The sequence below is a fragment of the Rutidosis leptorrhynchoides genome, chromosome 6 (genome assembly GCF_046630445.1).
Source record: "Rutidosis leptorrhynchoides isolate AG116_Rl617_1_P2 chromosome 6, CSIRO_AGI_Rlap_v1, whole genome shotgun sequence".
Lineage (NCBI taxonomy): Eukaryota > Viridiplantae > Streptophyta > Magnoliopsida > Asterales > Asteraceae > Rutidosis > Rutidosis leptorrhynchoides.
The window spans coordinates 190,612,542-190,633,435 of NC_092338.1; positions in this window are offsets into that span (position 1 = coordinate 190,612,542).

A 20,894-nucleotide genomic window follows, 5' to 3' on the forward strand; every position below is an offset into this window, starting at 1 on the left:
TGTTTGTCACGTCGTGGGATCTAGGTGGCAAACAAGCAACACCCATCTTTTTGTGTTATGGGACGTGAGTTTGGAGCGTGGGTTTAGCGTGGATGTGTTTCAACGAGGTTTGCAAGGAGCGTGAGTTTATTTGATTGGTTGTGGTTGTTTTTTTTTTTTTCTTTATTCTCTCTTTTTTCTTTTTGGTAAGCGAGGAAACCCTCCTATGAACGAGCACATTGGCTTCCCCATAGAAGGTAAAAGCTCGAGTAATCAAGGCCCCGAGCGCGAGACATGGTACCAGGTGAATTGTGCATTACGCACTGTGACGCCCCGTACAAAATCAACGTGCACGGATCATCAACAACAGGTCCATTACACGGTACAATACTACATGCTGTTTTAAAACAAGTTTTGCATTCACGAAAAGGTGATGTCTTTACCAACGTCAAATGTTTTACAAAGATAACGTGCTTCTACGAATAGAAAGCATTAACATAAGTACGTGACACAAAGGTCATTACAAAGCCATTGTTCAAATGTAACATAAGTTGTGAATGCAAAGTAAAAGTTCCATGATTGAGACATCTCTAAGTAATGCAGCGGAAGTCTAACACAGTGAGTTTGTAACAGCAAGTCTATAACACCAAGACTATAACAGCAAGTCTAACAGCGGAAGCAACAACGTCTAAGCACCTGAGAAATACATGCTTAAAAAGTCAACACGAATGTTGGTGAGCTATAGTTAACTTATTTAAATGGAGGTAATCCCGATAATCTATTGAATTCACGATAATCTATACACATTCGGATAGTTAACTTATTTAATTCACGATAATCTATACACATTCGGAAAGATCCAACTTTCTTCTTGACGAATAAAATCGAAGCTCCCCACAGTGAAGTGCTCGGTCGAATGAAACCACGGTCCAGTAATTCTTGTAACTGGCTTTGTAACTCTTTCATCTCAGATGGTGCAAGTCTGTATGGAGCAAGAGCCACTGGTGCAGCTCCTGGTACTAGATCTATTTGAAATTCTACAGATCTAAATGGAGGTAATCCCGGCAACTCTTCCGAAAAGACTTCAGGAAAATCTCTTGCCACAGGCACGTCGTTGATGCTCTTCTCTTTTTCTTTTGTTTCAACTTTATTAACATGTGCTAAGATAGCATAGCACCCTTTCTTCAAGCACTTTTGGGCTTTCAAACATCTAATGAGTTTTAGCTTTGAGTTACCCTTCTCTCCATAAATCATTACCGGCGTTTTATCCTTACGAGGAATGCGAATTGCCTTCTTGGCACACACAACTTCAGCTCCTATTTTGGACATCCAGTCCATGCCGACTATTACATCAAAACTTCCTAATTCTACGGGTATCAAATCAATTTTAAATGTTTCTCCGGCTAAATTTATTTTACAATCACAGCAAATTTAATCGGCTTTAATTAGTTTACCATTAGCTAACTCAATCATGTACTTAGCATCTAGAGGTAATGATGAACAATTCAATTTAGCGTAAAAGTCTCTACACACGTAACTTTTATCAGCACCAGTATCAAATATAATAGATGCTGATAAGTTATTAATGGTAAACGTACCCGTAACAAGCTCCGGGTCTTCACACGCCTCTCTAGCATTAATAATAAATGCTCTTCCACGTGCAGATCCGTTATTTTTCTCTGGATTCGGGCACTGGTTCTTATAATGACCCTGTTTGCCACACCCATAACAGGTAACAGTGGCCAAGGCAGTTCCATTTGCATTGGTGGCAGGAGTCTTGGTGCCATTTGCATTTGTAACGGGAACCCTACAATCTTCAGTAAGATGACCCCTTCGGTTACAAATGTTGCACACCACATTACATAACCAGAGTGATGTTTGTGGCATCTGTTACATAAAGGATTTTGTCCCTTGTAACCTGAGCTTGAACCACTACCCGCACCTTGTATGGTTTCTTGTTTCTTGTTGGATTCTTGATGATTACCTTCCCACTTTCTTTTGTTTTCCGATGTCTTGACATCGGTGTTCTTATCCAGAATAATCTGGTCCATCAACTCGTTTGCCATGGTGATGGCTTCATGAATAGTCTTGAGTTTCGATGCTGTAACATTTGCCTTGACATTTTTAGACAAACCATCTTTGTACAGTTCTATCTTCCGTTCTTCGGTTGGTACCAATTCGGGACATAGCAAAGCTAATTCCATGAATCGCTGATTGTAGTTGGTGAGTTCAGTACCAACAACTTTCAGGCTTCGTAATTCAGTTTCCAACTTCCTAACCTCGTTCCTTGGACAATACTCGTTGATTAGCATTGTTTTGAATTCTTCCCATGGAGTATCATAAGCTACATCTCCTCCTACGGCCTTCACATAGTTTTTCCACCACGTGAGTGCACTATCTTGTAGGGTGCACGATGCATACTTGGTCATGTCCTTCTCAATACAACCACTGATTTTAAACACATACTCAATCTTTTCGATCCACCGGGTTAAACCGATCGGTCCTTCTGTTCCACTGAATGATGAGGGCTTGCAACCTTGAAAAGTTTTGTAGGTGCATCCCACACGAGGATTTAGGTTAACTGCAGCACCTCTCGCAGCCTCGACCCATAACATTCTGTCGTTCACTCGCTGATTGATGAGTTCCTCGATTTCTTGTTCCGTCATTCGGTTCAATAGCGCCATATTCTTCAATAAGAATGAAAAAATAATTATTCACATAGAATATTATGGATGTAGTGTGTATTTACAGTACATCGTAGCTTATTAATAATATGAACCAGTTATTATTATAAAAGCCTTTTCTTCCTATTAGCGTTTTATAATTATATCTAGGGTAGTACCTACCCGTTAAAGTTCATACTTAATAGCTTAGTGCAGAAATTAATTACTACCATCCAAATAATACTCCACCATGAAAAATTATTGCATTTCACACTTCACTATTTTACAAATGCTTATCTTACATCAAACATTAAGCAAACCACACTAGTAATATTATACAAAACGTTATATGATCTCATGGTTTAAAACAACAGCGCATCATTTAACCCAAACGTTTGTGTTCAAAGAAATCGCTTAAAGCTTATCCTGGCTGTTGTAACATCCCGCCTTTTTCCATTTACTTTTCCGTTATACTAATATAAAGTCCGTTATATGTTTATAACATCTCCCGTTGATACGCGTTTTAAATTATCTCGTTTAGGTAATTCCCGCACCCGAACGAAAGTTGAGGGACTAAACTTGACAAGGGATCAAACCCTTGACTAGGTCAAAGGGTCAACCCCCTTTCACCCATTCATTACCATCTCCCTCTCTCTCTCTCTTTCTCTCTAGCAAGAACACACCCAATTTCCTTTCTCATTCATTCATCATCTAAATCCGGATTAGGGAGCTAGCAACCAAATAAATTACATATTCGTGATCCTCTCTTCATCCTCTTCATTTTGGTACCAACTTCATCTCGTTTGGGTAACATTTCTAAAACTCTAGATTTCTCTAAATTCGTGTTTTTGACTTGAAATGGTGTTAGTTAGTGTCTATGGCTCATTGTGATGTCGTGTATGTAATTTGTATGCTCGATCTCGTTGTTTTAGTATAACTAGCATGAACTTGAATTTTGGTGTGTTGTTCTTGAATTTTGGATGATCATATGTTGTTAGATGTTAAAAGTTCATGTTTTAATTGTGTTCCTAGTATCACTAGCTTCAATTTGATGTGTAGGTTGCTTGAGAAAACTCCATAAACTTGATTAGTGATTTTGGTGAATTCGGGTTAGGGTTTGATAAGCTTGAAATGAATATTTGATGCATTGAATGACATGAATTGTAGTTAGTAAGTAGTTAGTTGTATTGTATGCTCGATTACCTACAAAATGGCATGTCATATGTATGCATTGAATGCCCAAATCATTAAATGTGCATTGGTGAGTTGGAAGCATTTATGTGGGCATTAAATGATCACTTGGTTGGAAAACTCGGTTGTTACAAATGAGGTTTTTGATTGTTAAATTGTGTTTAGTTGCATTCTATGTCAAAAGAGCTTTCCAACGATATAAGGTGCGAGTCCTAAGTGTTTGTGGTTTGCGTTTTATGCTTAATTGAAGTTTGGATCAAGTTGGACAAGTGAAACAGACCAGGCACCAGCACCCGCCTATTGTCGCGGCGCGACAGAAGGGTGCCGCGGCGCGGCATAAGCCGTGCCCAGCTTCTGTCTCCGGTGTCCATTTTATGGAAAATGTTTGGCATACTACGGACCTCCGATTCACATGAAACTTGTTCTAACATGCTCATATATGATTAAAAACCTCAGAAAAATAGTTCGGGACCCGACCCGAACATGTTGACTTTTTCGTTGACTTTGACCCGACCAAGTTGACTTTTAATCAAACTTAACCAAATATTTGTGCAATCGTTCTAACATGTTTTTTATACTTGTACCTTGCATGAAACATGACAATTTGATTCACATGCTACATTATTGAGTCGTAACGAGCCATAGGACTAATTGAACATCTTTGACCTATCGTGTTTACCGTTATTGATACAACCTATTGTTTAGGTCAAGACTAGCATTGTTCTTTGCACACGTTTACTTGTCGAAGTACTTTACTACTCGTGCACTCAAGGTGAGATCATAGTCCCACTTTTACTCTTTTTGAACTTACATTTGGGATGAGAAAACATAAACATTTCTTTACTAAGTGAACACAAGTACAGGAAAACAAACATTCTACATACGAGTTTAGAACAAAATCCTCAATTCGATTATCATTAGTTACACTTGCCGGGTGTAAGCGAGAACTTATGTTGTATGGATCCATATGGGTTTGACAAACCCTCATTCAAACGGTTCGCTACCGTTTACGAATGAAATATATTTTCGAGAAACAGTATATGTTCTAGCACTAAGTGATGGGGTTCAATGGAAGTAATGTTAAGCATTGATAATTGGGTGCTCGTGAAACAAACTTTTGGAATGTATTACTATTATCTCGTTGATGCAAATCTTGTGGTTCATTTGTACTTACTTACTTAAACCTATGATTTCACCAACGTTTTCGTTGACAGATTTCTATGTTTTTCTCAGGTCCTTGAACGATATATGATACATGCTTCCGCTCATTATTTTGATACTTGCATTGGATGTCGAGTATACATGCATACATGGAGCGTCTTTTGGATACTTTTAAATTGTGTCGCATAAGTTTCATTTGTGCTTAAAACTTTGTATCGTAACTTGTAGTGGAACTATCCTTGTAAAACTTGAACAACCTTTACATTTGAAATGAATGCGACATATCTTTTGGTCAAACGTTGTTTTAAAGACTTATGACCACGTAACGGGACCTAAGTAGACGGCGCCGTCAATGACGATTTGGTCGGGTCGCTACAGATGGTATCAGAGCGTTGGTTGTAGGGATTTAGAGTTCATTGGTGTCAACCCCGAGTCATAGGGTGCATTAGTGAGTCTAGACTACAACCGGCATATAGACTTGAAGTAGGAATTACTTGACTACTTGTGCATTTATACTCGAACGCTTCTACTCATATCTACTCTTAGTTCATCTTAATCTCACGTTGTTTAATTTGATTGACGCGCCACCTTGACTATATGAAATGATGTCGAATGCACATATGAATCAGGGTAATATAATTTCCGGGATTATATTACGGTGACTCATATGAACGTTCCGACATTATGACATAAAGAATTTAAGGCGAGTCGAGGAAAAACTTCTCTTTATCTTTATTCTATATCACGGTTAGTATTATTGAGAATACTAATCAATGATATTCTTGTGTCTTGAAGGAACAATGGCTCCTCGTCGTGTACGCCGCAATGAAACTCCCGAACAAGCTCTCGAACGGATGATAGCTACCGCCGTAGATGCGGCCATGGCCGGTCACTCATCCAACAACAATAATAATAACAACCACAACAACAACAACAACAACCAAGGAGCCGGTAACTCTAGCGAAGGGTGCTCCTACAAAGCTTTCATGGGGTGCAAACCCCACACTTATGATGGAACCGGGGGACCGGTCGTGCTCACCCGATGGTTTGAGCAAACGGAAGCCGTCTTTAGCATAAGCGGTTGTCGGGACCAAGACAAGGTCAAATACTCCACTCACACTTTCTCCGGAATTGCTCTAACATGGTGGAACACCTATGTTCAATCGGTGGGTACCGATGAAGCTCATGCCCTCTCTTGGGCCGATCTAAAGGAAAAGATGATTGTTGAATATTTTCCGCGCGAAGAAACCCGAAAGCTTGAGGAAGAACTAAGAGCTTTGAAAGCGGTCGGAAACGATCTTAAAGCTTATAATCAACGCTTCGCCGAACTATCCTTGATGTGTCCTAATCTTGTTAACCCCGAATCGCAAAGGATTGAGCTCTACATGCTCGGTCTTCCAAAAAGCATCAAACAAGGGGTGATGTCATCCAAACCCACTACTCATCAAGCCGCTATAAACATGGCTCGCCAACTAATTGAAACGGTTGACGAAATCGTAGTTCCGGCACCTAAGGCCGAAGATAAATCGGGCGGCAACAAAAGAAAATGGGAACCCTCCCAATCAAGCAACAACAACTTTGCTAAGAAGCCTTACATCTCCGACGGCAAGAAAGGTTATGCCGGGAACCTACCTCTTTGCAACAAATGCAACAAACATCACTTTGGCGAATGTAGTAAGTTAATTTTCCACCGGTGCCAAGGAGTTGGTCATAAGGCCAACGATTGTAAAAGTGCCACTCCCGTCGCTCGAAAGTGGCCCAATGCACCAAAGACGAGCACTTGTTACGAATGTGGCCAAACGGGTCATTATAGAAATGCATGCCCAAAGAAGAAAGATAACCCCAATACGCGCGGCCGAGCTTTCAACATCAACACCGAGGAAGCCCGGGATGACACTGAACTAGTCACGGGTACGTTTCTTCTCAACAATTCTTATGTCTCTTGCTTATTCGATTCAGGTGCCGATAAATGCTTTGTATCCAAGACTTTGACTCATTCTTTTAGCACTCCACCTCTTCCATTAGATACCACTTTTTCCATTGAAGTGGCTAACGGGAAACTATTAAGTGCCGACACATATTACCGGGGGTGTACGATAAACATTTTGGGTAAGGAATTTGAAATTGATTTAATACCCATGGAACTAGGAAGCTTTGATGTAATAATCGGTATGAATTGGTTAGTCAAAACGAAATCTCACATTCTTTGTGATCTTAACGCAATCCGAATTCCTATCGAGAATGGTGAACCTTTGATCGTCTATGGCGATAAGAGTTGCACCGGACTCAACCTCGTTTCGTGTGTTAAAGTTAGAAAACTACTCCGTAAGGGTTGTTTTGCGATCCTTGCTCACGTTAAGAAAGTCGAGTCCGATGAGAAGCACATCGATGATGTGCCAATTGTTAGTGACTATTCCGATGTATTTCCCGACGAATTGCCGGGTCTTCCGCCTCATCGACCGGTTGAATTCCAAATCGATCTAATTCCGGGAGCCGCACCCGTAGCACGTGCACCATATAGACTCGCTCCATCTGAAATGCAAGAATTGCAAAGTCAAATCCAAGAACTACTTGATCGTGGTTTTATCCAACCTAGCCATTCACCTTGGGGCGCTCCGATTTTGTTTGTTAAAAAGAAAGATGGATCCCTACGAATGTGCATTGATTATCGTGAACTAAATAAATTGACGGTTAAGAACCGATATCCTCTTCCTCGCATCGATGACCTCTTTGATCAACTACAAGGGTCTTGTGTATATTCGAAAATCGATCTCCGCTCGGGTTATCATCAATTGAGGGTTAAGGGGGAAGATGTCTCCAAAACCGCTTTCCGAACTCGTTATGGTAGTTATGAATTCCTTGTCATGCCATTTGGTCTCACTAACGCACCGGCGGTGTTCATGGATCTTATGAACCGCGTGTGCAAACCGTATCTCGATAAATTCGTTATTGTGTTCATCGATGACATATTGATTTATTCTAAAAATGAAGAAGAGCACGAACAACATCTCCGACTTGTGCTTGAACTTTTAAGACAAGAACAACTCTATGCCAAATTCTCCAAGTGTGAATTTTGGTTAAAGGAAGTTCAATTTCTTGGTCATGTTGTAAGTGACCAAGGTATTAAAGTCGATCCAACGAAAATCGAAGCCATTAGCAAATGGGAGACTCCTACTACTCCTACTCACATTCGTCAATTTTTGGGTCTCGCCGGGTACTATCGTAGATTCATCGAAAATTTCTCTTTGGTTGCACGTCCTCTAACCGCATTGACTCACAAGGGAAAGAAATTCATTTGGGCGACCGAACATGAATCCGCATTCCAAATCTTGAAAACGAAGCTAACCACCGCTCCTATCTTGTCACTTCCCGAAGGCAATGATGACTTTGTTGTATATTGCGATGCCTCAAAACATGGTTTTGGGTGTGTATTGATGCAACGAACGAAAGTCATTGCTTATGCTTCTCGACAACTCAAAATTCATGAACGAAACTACACGACGCATGATCTCGAACTCGGAGCCGTTGTCTTTGCACTTAAAATGTGGAGACACTATCTTTATGGAACCAAGAGTACTATCTTCACCGATCACAAAAGCCTTCAACACATTTTCGATCAAAAACAACTAAACATGAGACAACGAAGGTGGATTGAAACCTTAAACGATTACGATTGCGAGCTTCGTTACCATCCCGGGAAGGCAAATGTAGTAGCCGATGCCTTAAGTCGAAAAGAAAGAGTGGTGCCTCTTCGTGTCCGAGCCTTAAACATCACCATCCACACAAACCTTAATAGCCAAATTCGGGTAGCCCAAGATGAGGCTCTCAAGGATGAAAACATCTCTCTCGAACACTTGAACGTCCTCACCTCTCGATTCGAAGTTAAAGAAACCGGACTCCGATATTTCGCCGGAAGAATTTGGGTGCCTAGTTATGGGGATCTACGAAGCCTTATTTTAGATGAAGCCCATAAGTCACGATACTCGATTCACCCCGGTGCCAATAAGATGTACCACGACCTTAAACAACTATATTGGTGGCCGAACATCAAAAGGGACGTAGCTACTTATGTTTCCAAGTGTTTGACATGTTCCAAAGTCAAAGCCGAACACCAAAGACCGTCCGGACTACTTCAATAACCCGAGATCCCGCAATGGAAGTGGGAAAGGATAACGATGGATTTTATCACCAAACTACCAAAAACGACGGGCGGTTATGATACCATTTGGGTTATTGTTGACCGTCTCACCAAATCCGCACACTTCCTTGCCATGAAAGAAACGGACAAAATGGAGAAACTTGCACAACTTTACATTAAGGAGATCGTAGCCCGACACAGTGTACCTTTATCGATTATCTCCGACCGAGATGGCCGTTTCGTTTCTAGATTTTGGCGTACATTGCAAGAAGCGTTGGGAACGCGTTTAGACATGAGCACCGCATATCATCCTCAAACCGATGGACAAAGCGAACGTACAATTCAAACCTTAGAGGACATGTTACGAGCTTGCGTGGTTGATTTCGGAAAAGCTTGGGACAAGCACTTACCTCTCGCCGAGTTCTCTTACAACAATAGTTATCACGCGAGTATTAAAGCCGCACCTTTTGAAGCGCTATATGGCCGCAAATGTCGTTCACCTCTTTGTTGGGCCGAGGTAGGCGACGTGCAAATCACCGGACCCGAACTCATTCACGAAACCACCGAGAAAATCGTTCAAATCCGAGATAGGCTTAGGACGGCCCGAAGTCGTCAAAAGAGCTATACCGACAAACGACGCAACGATCTTGAATTTCAAGTCGGTGACCGAGTAATGTTAAAAGTCGCACCTTGGAAGGGTGTAATCCGTTTTGGTAAACGCGGGAAGCTAAATCCGCGGTATATTGGTCCTTTCGAAATCTTGGAGCGTATTGGAACCGTTGCTTATCGTTTAGACCTTCCGCCCCAACTGAGTTCCGTTCATCCTACCTTCCATGTATCTAACTTGAAAAAGTGTCTTGCCGAACCCGATATCATCATCCCTCTTGAGGAACTTACTATTGATGACAAGCTTCATTTTGTGGAGGAACCGGTTGAAATTGTGGACACCTCCGTCAAGACATTGAAACAAAGCCGAATCCCGATTGTTAAAGTCCGTTGGAACGCCAAAAGGGGACCCGAGTTTACTTGGGAAAGACAAGATCAAATGCAAAGGAAGTATCCTCATCTATTCGTGAATTCAGAAACGCAAGATCTCGAGGAAGAAACAACGACTACTACGCCTACTTAAATTTCGGGACGAAATTTCTTTTAAGGAGTAGGTAATGTAACATCCCGCCTTTTTCCATTTACTTTTCCGTTATACTAATATAAAGTCCGTTATATGTTTATAACATCTCCCGTTGATACGCGTTTTAAATTATCTCGTTTAGGTAATTCCCGCACCCGAACGAAAGTTGAGGGACTAAACTTGACAAGGGATCAAACCCTTGACTAGGTCAAAGGGTCAACCCCCTTTCACCCATTCATTACCATCTCCCTCTCTCTCTCTCTTTCTCTCTAGCAAGAACACACCCAATTTCCTTTCTCATTCATTCATCATCTAAATCCGGATTAGGGAGCTAGCAACCAAATAAATTACATATTCGTGATCCTCTCTTCATCCTCTTCATTTTGGTACCAACTTCATCTCGTTTGGGTAACATTTCTAAAACTCTAGATTTCTCTAAATTCGTGTTTTTGACTTGAAATGGTGTTAGTTAGTGTCTATGGCTCATTGTGATGTCGTGTATGTAATTTGTATGCTCGATCTCGTTGTTTTAGTATAACTAGCATGAACTTGAATTTTGGTGTGTTGTTCTTGAATTTTGGATGATCATATGTTGTTAGATGTTAAAAGTTCATGTTTTAATTGTGTTCCTAGTATCACTAGCTTCAATTTGATGTGTAGGTTGCTTGAGAAAACTCCATAAACTTGATTAGTGATTTTGGTGAATTCGGGTTAGGGTTTGATAAGCTTGAAATGAATATTTGATGCATTGAATGACATGAATTGTAGTTAGTAAGTAGTTAGTTGTATTGTATGCTCGATTACCTACAAAATGGCATGTCATATGTATGCATTGAATGCCCAAATCATTAAATGTGCATTGGTGAGTTGGAAGCATTTATGTGGGCATTAAATGATCACTTGGTTGGAAAACTCGGTTGTTACAAATGAGGTTTTTGATTGTTAAATTGTGTTTAGTTGCATTCTATGTCAAAAGAGCTTTCCAACGATATAAGGTGCGAGTCCTAAGTGTTTGTGGTTTGCGTTTTATGCTTAATTGAAGTTTGGATCAAGTTGGACAAGTGAAACAGACCAGGCACCAGCACCCGCCTATTGTCGCGGCGCGACAGAAGGGTGCCGCGGCGCGGCATAAGCCGTGCCCAGCTTCTGTCTCCGGTGTCCATTTTATGGAAAATGTTTGGCATACTACGGACCTCCGATTCACATGAAACTTGTTCTAACATGCTCATATATGATTAAAAACCTCAGAAAAATAGTTCGGGACCCGACCCGAACATGTTGACTTTTTCGTTGACTTTGACCCGACCAAGTTGACTTTTAATCAAACTTAACCAAATATTTGTGCAATCGTTCTAACATGTTTTTTATACTTGTACCTTGCATGAAACATGACAATTTGATTCACATGCTACATTATTGAGTCGTAACGAGCCATAGGACTAATTGAACATCTTTGACCTATCGTGTTTACCGTTATTGATACAACCTATTGTTTAGGTCAAGACTAGCATTGTTCTTTGCACACGTTTACTTGTCGAAGTACTTTACTACTCGTGCACTCAAGGTGAGATCATAGTCCCACTTTTACTCTTTTTGAACTTACATTTGGGATGAGAAAACATAAACATTTCTTTACTAAGTGAACACAAGTACAGGAAAACAAACATTCTACATACGAGTTTAGAACAAAATCCTCAATTCGATTATCATTAGTTACACTTGCCGGGTGTAAGCGAGAACTTATGTTGTATGGATCCATATGGGTTTGACAAACCCTCATTCAAACGGTTCGCTACCGTTTACGAATGAAATATATTTTCGAGAAACAGTGTATGTTCTAGCACTAAGTGATGGGGTTCAATGGAAGTAATGTTAAGCATTGATAATTGGGTGCTCGTGAAACAAACTTTTGGAATGTATTACTATTATCTCGTTGATGCAAATCTTGTGGTTCATTTGTACTTACTTACTTAAACCTATGATTTCACCAACGTTTTCGTTGACAGATTTCTATGTTTTTCTCAAGTCCTTGAACGATATATGATACATGCTTCCGCTCATTATTTTGATACTTGCATTGGATGTCGAGTATACATGCATACATGGAGCGTCTTTTGGATACTTTTAAATTGTGTCGCATAAGTTTCATTTGTACTTAAAACTTTGTATCGTAACTTGTAGTGGAACTATCCTTGTAAAACTTGAACAACCTTTACATTTGAAATGAATGCGACATATCTTTTGGTCAAACGTTGTTTTAAAGACTTATGACCACGTAACGGGACCTAAGTAGACGGCGCCGTCAATGACGATTTGGTCGGGTCGCTACAGCTGTCTCCCTGCGTTTTGGCTGAGGGACCGAAGAACTGGATGTCGGGATAGAACTAATAGGAATAGCGGGAATATGGGTGGTAGCGTCTGCTGGATTTGGTGCCACAACATCCTCACTAAACTCGGGATTTGAATTTTCCAATTCAGTAGCCTTTCGTTTCTTTCCTCGTTCGAACTTGTCTTTCGTAATTTCCTGTATTTCTTCCTCCTCAGGATCACTTTCCGGTTCCTCTTCAATTGATTCATCCAGAAATTGTGAGTCTTCTCCAAAGGTGTCGTTTTCATCATCGGATAGGTTAATGACTGGAACACTATCTGAGGATTCTGGTTCGGAGTCGCTGAATGTGATAACAAGTTCTAAGCCAGACATCTATCACATAACAACTAGCACGTTAGTACCACATAATATTTACATATTAATTTTTAACCAACAAGGATAAGCAATAGTTTTCGAAATCAAACACGATCAAAGTCCAGACTCACTAATGCATCTTAACAAACTCGATAAGACACACTAATGCAAATTTTCTGGTTCTCTAAGACCAACGCTCTGATACCACCTGAAGCGTCCCGTTCATATCGAATATAAACGTCACGTACTAATTGATGTCATTGTGAGGTATTGACCTCTATATGTGACATTTTTTTAAAAATCTGCATACGTTTTTATGATACAAACCATAATCTTTATTATAACCAAAATCTTAAACAACATAATAATGATTATCGTTTAGCGATAATCTTAGTCTTACAAACTTTACATTTGATAATAATAATACGATTTCCAACATATTTCACATTACAAATCTTTCGGTTTGCAGTTTTATTTTTGACACAAATATGCATACTCCAAATCCTGCTTAAATTCGGCATAATGCAGCGGAAGCTTTTAATTATCACCTGAGAATAAACATGCTTAAATCGTCAACATAAAGTTGGTGAGATATAGGTTTAATGCTAGCAGCGTTATAAATATAGACCACAAGATTTAATATACATAAACGTTTTAATAAAAATATTCTAAGTGGTTGAGCACTTGATAACCATACTTAACATTTAATCAAAGTCGCATATTCCCTTTATTATGAAATCTCACTACACCGTACCAAGTATAGTTACCGAAACGAAGTACTGTGCAACCATTGAATACTGGTCATCCTGTCCGGTTGGGGTTGTCAGGCCCGATAGATCTATCAACAGGATTCGCGTTTACAATACCGCATGTAAATAGTAGTTACCAAGTTACAGGGAAGTATGCCAGTGGTACAATTCAACGTAGAATATATATATATTTTTATCACTTGTGTCCATAACGTAAATCATAAAATGCATGTATTCTCATCCCGAAATATTTAGAGTTTAAAAGTGGGACTATATACTCACTTTTGTCTTGAAGATATACGACTTGGTCTCCGATAGATATCACGAACCTAACCATATATATAATATATCAACATATTTTCTTTTCAATTAATCGTTACATATATACTTATAATACTTATAATATCTATTAGTCCGTAGTTAGCAGTCCGATGTTAGTGGTCCACAATTAGTTGCTCAATAAAATAAATAAAGACCCCATCGTATTCGTATTGATCGGAATTAATCTCGACCCATGGTACCGTGTGGTCAAATGACGTGTTGCGTACATAAAGTACCGTGTTGTCAAATGACGTGTTGCGTATAATCATGAGGTCTTATAATTAATCTTCTAGTGTTGTTTACGGGTGGTCCTGAAATATATAAAATCAAATCATAAGTAAATATATATAAAATATCATATTAATTAGCAAAGATATAATTAGTTTAGTTTTACTCCAATTAATTTCGTAGCTAAACTAGCTTCGAATACCCAATTTTGTTTTAGCCGTAGTTTCTTCAATACATCTCCGTTTTTGTTGGTTCAACTTGTGACTTCCTTGGATCGAGCCATTATTTATGAATATGAACTGTAAATACCTTAGTTTGCATTCGAAATCACAGGTTATAGGTCAAACTTTGGTGAATCTTATGAAAGTGATCATTTCCGTCGTAAAAACAACATCTAGATGATCATTTTTACAAAAATACTTACACTTTGAGTTACACCATGAGATTTTTATATATTAACATATTCATAATAAATATCATTTTTTCAGAATTTAAACTTTCAATTCAAAGTTTAAGATGGTTTTTAATTATCCAACCCAAAACAGCCCCCGGTTGCACTCCGACGACGTAGATTCACTTTTAAGGTGTTCTTTGTAAAATCAAGTTGTATCTTGTTAAATTAGCATATCATTATGATATATTACAGGTCTTGAAGTGTTTTAAAAGTCAAGTTAGAAGGATCTATTTAGTTTGCGAACAAGTTTGAAATCATTCAAACTATGTTCTTGTTGTTATATATATTCGTAGTAAGATAGTCATATATGAATTGAACAAGATGATGAACCAAGGTTATACCTCAAGTATGATGAAGAAAGTTACTGAATAAACAAGATATGAACTTGTTCTTTATGACTTGGAAGATTAAAAAGTGAAATCATGAAAAGAAACAAAGGTTGTAAGTAAGTTTATATCTTGATTTAAGATAAATAACTTACATGAATTGAATCAAAGTTTAAACATAGTTTTACCTTGATTATGAAGCTAAAAGATGGTGAAAATGCTTGGAGATGATCAAGTATGATGTTAGGAGTATTTTGAGAGAGAATTTGGAGTGTAAGTATGAGAAAATGGAATGAAAAAATGGGGTGAAATCATAAAAACGAATTTACTTGTTATATAGAAAAAAAAATCCTTAAGTTTGTTTTTTAGCTCATTATTCATACAAGTTGATAAATAATGGTTCCACATATTTTTGACTCTAAGATGGCTGCTAAGAATGAATGATTAAAGGTGTATATACCAATAGTAAATACATCTAGAAGCTGCGTACAATACGGTTACATATACCCTAGGTATACGTGTAAAAATCTTAAGAAAACGGAACAAGAATTCAAATATAACTATCTTTTGTGAATATACTTATATTGTTTTATGTATTTATGTAGTGACCCGAACTTTTCCATGTTTATATATATTAATTGAGATTGATATTTACATGATTAAATGTTTCCAACATGTTAAGCAATCAAACTTTATAAGACTTGATTAATTGAAATATGTTTCATATAGACAATTGACCACCCAAGTTGACCGGTGATTCACGAACGTTAAAACTTGTAAAAACTATATGATGACATATATATGGATATATATATATATAGTTAACATGATACTATGATAAGTAAACATATCATTAAGTATATTAACAATGAACTACATATGTAAAAACAAGACTACTAACTTAATGATTTTTAAACGAGACATATATGTAACGATTATCGTTGTAAAGACATTTAATGTATATATATCATATTAAGAGATATTCATACATAATAATATCATGATAATATAATAATTTAAAATCTCATTTGATATTATAAACATTGGGTTAACAACATTTAACAAGATCGTTAACCTAAAGGTTTCAAAACAACACTTACATGTAACGACTAACGATGACTTAACGACTCAGTTAAAATGTATATACATGTAGTGTTTTAATATGTATTTATACACTTTTGAAAGACTTCAATACACTTATCAAAATACTTCTACTTAACAAAAATGCTTACAATTACATCCTCGTTCAGTTTCATCAACAATTCTACTCGTATGCACCCGTATTCGTACTCGTACAATACACAGCTTTTAGATGTATGTACTATTGGTATATACACTCCAATTATCAGCTCTTAGCAGCCCATGTGAGTCACCTAACACATGTGGAAACCATCATTTGGCAACTAGCATGAAATATCTCATAAAATTACAAAAATATGAGTAATCATTCATGACTTATTTACATGAAAACAAAATTACATATCCTTTATATCTAATCCATACACCAACGACCAAAAACACCTACAAACACTTTCATTCTTCAATTTTCTTCATCTAATTGATCTCTCTCAAGTTCTATCTTCAAGTTCTAAGTGTTCTTCATATATTCTACAAGTTCTAGTTACATAAAATCAAGAATACTTTCAAGTTTGCTAGCTCACTTCCAATCTTGTAAGGTGATCATCCAACCTCAAGAAATCTTTGTTTCTTACAGTAGGTTATCATTCTAATACAAGGTAATAATGATATTCAAACTTTGGTTCAATTTCTATAACTATAACAATCTTATTTCAAGTGATGATCTTACTTGAACTTGTTTTCGTGTCATGATTCTGCTTCAAGAACTTCGAGCCATCCAAGGATCCGTTGAAGCTAGATCCATTTTTCTCTTTTCCAGTAGGTTTATCCAAGGAACTTAAGGTAATAATGATGTTCATAACATCATTCGATTCATATATATAAAGCTATCTTATTCGAAGGTTTAAACTTGTAATCACTAGAACATAGTTTAGTTAATTCTAAACTTGTTCGCAAACAAAAGTTAATCCTTCTAACTTGACTTTTAAAATAAACTAAACACATGTTCTATATCTATATGATATGCTAACTTAATGATTTAAAACCTGGAAACACGAAAAACACCGTAAAACCGGATTTACGCCGTCGTAGTAACACCGCGGGCTGTTTTGGGTTAGTTAATTAAAAACTATGATAAACTTTGATTTAAAAGTTGTTATTCTGAGAAAATGATTTTTATTATGAACATGAAACTATATCCAAAAATTATGGTTAAACTTAAAGTGGAAGTATGTTTTCTAAAATGGTCATCTAGACGTCGTTCTTTCGACTGAAATGACTACCTTTACAAAAATGACTTGTAACTTATTTTTCCGACTATAAACCTATACTTTTTATGTTTAGATTCATAAAATAGATTTCAATATGAAACCATAGCAATTTGATTCACTCAAAACGGATTTAAAATGAAGAAGTTATGGGTAAAACAAGATTGGATAATGTTTCTCATTTTAGCTACGTGAAAATTGGTAACAAATCTATTCCAACCATAACTTAATCAACTTGTATTGTATATTATGTAATCTTGAGATACCATAGACACGTATACAATGTTTCGACCTATCATGTCGACACATCTATATATATTTCGGAACAACCATAGACACTCTATATGTGAATGTTGGAGTTAGCTATACAGGGTTGAGGTTGATTCCAAAATATATATAGTTTGAGTTGTGATCAATACTAAGATACGTATACACTGGGTCGTGGATTGATTCAAGATAATATTTATCGATTTATTTCTGTACATCTAACTGTGGACAACTAGTTGTAGGTTACTAACGAGGACATCTGACTTAATAAACTTAAAACATCAAAATATATTAAAAGTGTTGTAAATATATTTTAAACATACTTTGATATATATGTATATATTGTTATAGGTTCGTGAATCAACCAGTGGCCAAGTCTTACTTCCCGACGAAGTAAAAATCTGTGAAAGTGAGTTATAGTCCCACTTTTAAAATCTAATATTTTTGGGATGAGAATACATGCAGGTTTTATAAATAATTTACAAAATAGACACAAGTACGTGAAACTACATTCTATGGTTGAATTATCGAAATCGAATATGCCCCTTTTTATTAAGTCTGGTAATCTAAGAATTAGGGAACAGACACCCTAATTGACGCGAATCCTAAAGATAGATCTATTGGGCCTAACAAACCCCATCCAAAGTACTGGATGCTTTAGTACTTCGAAATTTATATTATATCCGAAGGGTGTCCCGGAATGATGGGGATATTCTTATATATGCATCTTGTTAATGTCGGTTACCAGGTGTTCACCATATGAATGATTTTTATCTCTATGTATGGGATGTGTATTGAAATATGAAATCTTGTGGTCTATTATTATGATTTGATATATATAGGTTAAACCTATAACTCACCAACATTTTTGTTGACGTTTTAAGCATGTTTATTCTCAGGTGATTATTAAGAGATTCCGCTGTCGCATACTTAAATAAGGACGAGATTTGGAGTCCATGCTTGTATGATATTGTGTAAAAACTGCATTCAAGAAACTTATTTTGTTGTAACATATTTGTATTGTAAACCATTATGTAATGGTCGTGTGTAAACAGGATATTTTAGATTATCATTATTTGATAATCTACGTAAAGCTTTTTAAACCTTTATTGATGAAATAAAGGTTATGGTTTGTTTTAAAATGAATGCAGTCTTTGAAAAACGTCTCATATAGAGGTCAAAACCTCGCAACGAAATCAATTAATATGGAACGTTTTTAATCAATAAGAACGGGACATTTCAGTTGGTATCCGAGCGTTGGTCTTAGAGAACCAGAATTTTGCATTAGTGTGTCTTATCGAGTTTGTTAGGATGCATTAGTGAGTCTGGACTTCGACCGTGTTTACTTGAAAAATGATTGCTTAACAAATTTTGTTGGAAATTATATATTTTTAACATGTGAATATTATGTGATTTATTAATCTCTTAACGCGTTTGATATTATGTGATAGATGTCTACCTCTAGAACAAGTCCCATTGACTCACTTAATAATAATGAAGAGTCAAATGTAAATTGGAATGATTCGTGGACTGATTCACAAGTTCCCGAAGAGGAACCGGAAGAAGAGTCAGAACTGGAAGAAGAATCGGAACCGGAAGAAGAATCGGAACAGGATGAAGAAATAGAACCGGTGGGGGAAATAATAAAACGGTTAAGTAAAAGAAAATCCTCAACCAACCGACCAAGGTTAATTATGGTCAATGGTGTTTCCGCCAAGGAAGCAAAATATTAGGAGGATTACTAATTCTCCGATGAATCAGATTCTGACGAGAATTCCGATGATGTTATAGAAATTACCCCAACTGAATTTAAAAAGGCAAAAGAAAATAATAAGGGAAAGGGCATAAAAATAGAGAAATCTAATTCCAACCCCGATGAACTTTATATGTATCGTCAACCCCCGAAGTCCTTAAGTTGTAACAATGACCCGGGAACCTCTAAACCACCAGGTTTTTCTAAACCAATGTGGAAAACGACGGCTCGTATTAGGGGAACATCATATATCCCTAGAAACTTGGCAAAACGATCCAAAACCGAAGAAGAAGAAACAAGTGAGCCAGAATAAGATAGTTGTATTCGTGTGGTGTAATATATGTAATATAGTGTGCTTATGCTTTATGATATATGTAAAAATTGCTTGTATTAATAAGTATTTTTTTTTTATGAATCTAACTCTTGTCTATTTTACAGTATAAAAACACAAAATGGATAGACATCCCAATATTTTAAGAGACCTACCCGGAGACATGATTGATGAAATATTGTCTAGAGTCGGTCAGAATTCTTCGGCACAACTATTTAAGGCGAGATCAGTTTGTAAGACATTCGAAGAACGTTCCAAGAATGCCTTGGTTTATAAAAGGCTTTCGTTCGAAAGATGGGGGATATCACATTGGGAAATCCATAAGTTACGATGTGTTTACTTTGATGCATATATTGCGGGGAACCCAAATGCTATTTTACGCAATGGGTTAAGAAATTATTTTGACTCAATATATCCGAATATTGGACTTCGTGATTTAGAAAAAGCGGCTAACATGTAACATAAAGAAGCATGTTATGCTTACGGATTAGTAATGTTCGCTTCTCACCAAAGTGAGAACAAGAACATCGGGCTACAACTATTAAACAAAACGTTCCTACAAGTGACGGAGTCGGTAATTGGGGTAAGAAATGAGGTTTTTAGATTGTTACGGGACTGTTGGACATTACGTAACCCTCGTCCCTTTGACGACGTTACAACACGCTGTCTTATCAACGGCCATAACGGTTATGTTCCACAAGACCAAGGATGGGAAGTAATCCTAGTAAAACCAGAATGCATGACTTGCTTCTGGACGTATGATTTACGTGTCTTTATTGCCTTTGCTGAACGACTTGTGTACTAGCTAGAATTATCTTCACAACCATCTTGTATCAAATTTATTGTGTGCTATATTTCATGCCATATGTAAAATAAGCGGTATTGTAAGTTTGTAAAATATTGTGTAAAAGTTTGAACGCGAAATATTATTATAATCAGTTTTTCATATAGAATTGTAGTAGTTGAATTGTATATTAGCTACTAAGTATGAACTTAACGGGTAGGTACTACCCGAATTTAAACTTATAAAACGCTAATATGAAGAAAAAGCTTTTATAAATGAGTTCATATTATGCTACGAAATACTATTAACTACTCTTAATATTCTGTATGATTAACTTGTTTCATTTGACTATTTTGAAGGAAATGGCACCGACTACTCGACACACCGTGAAT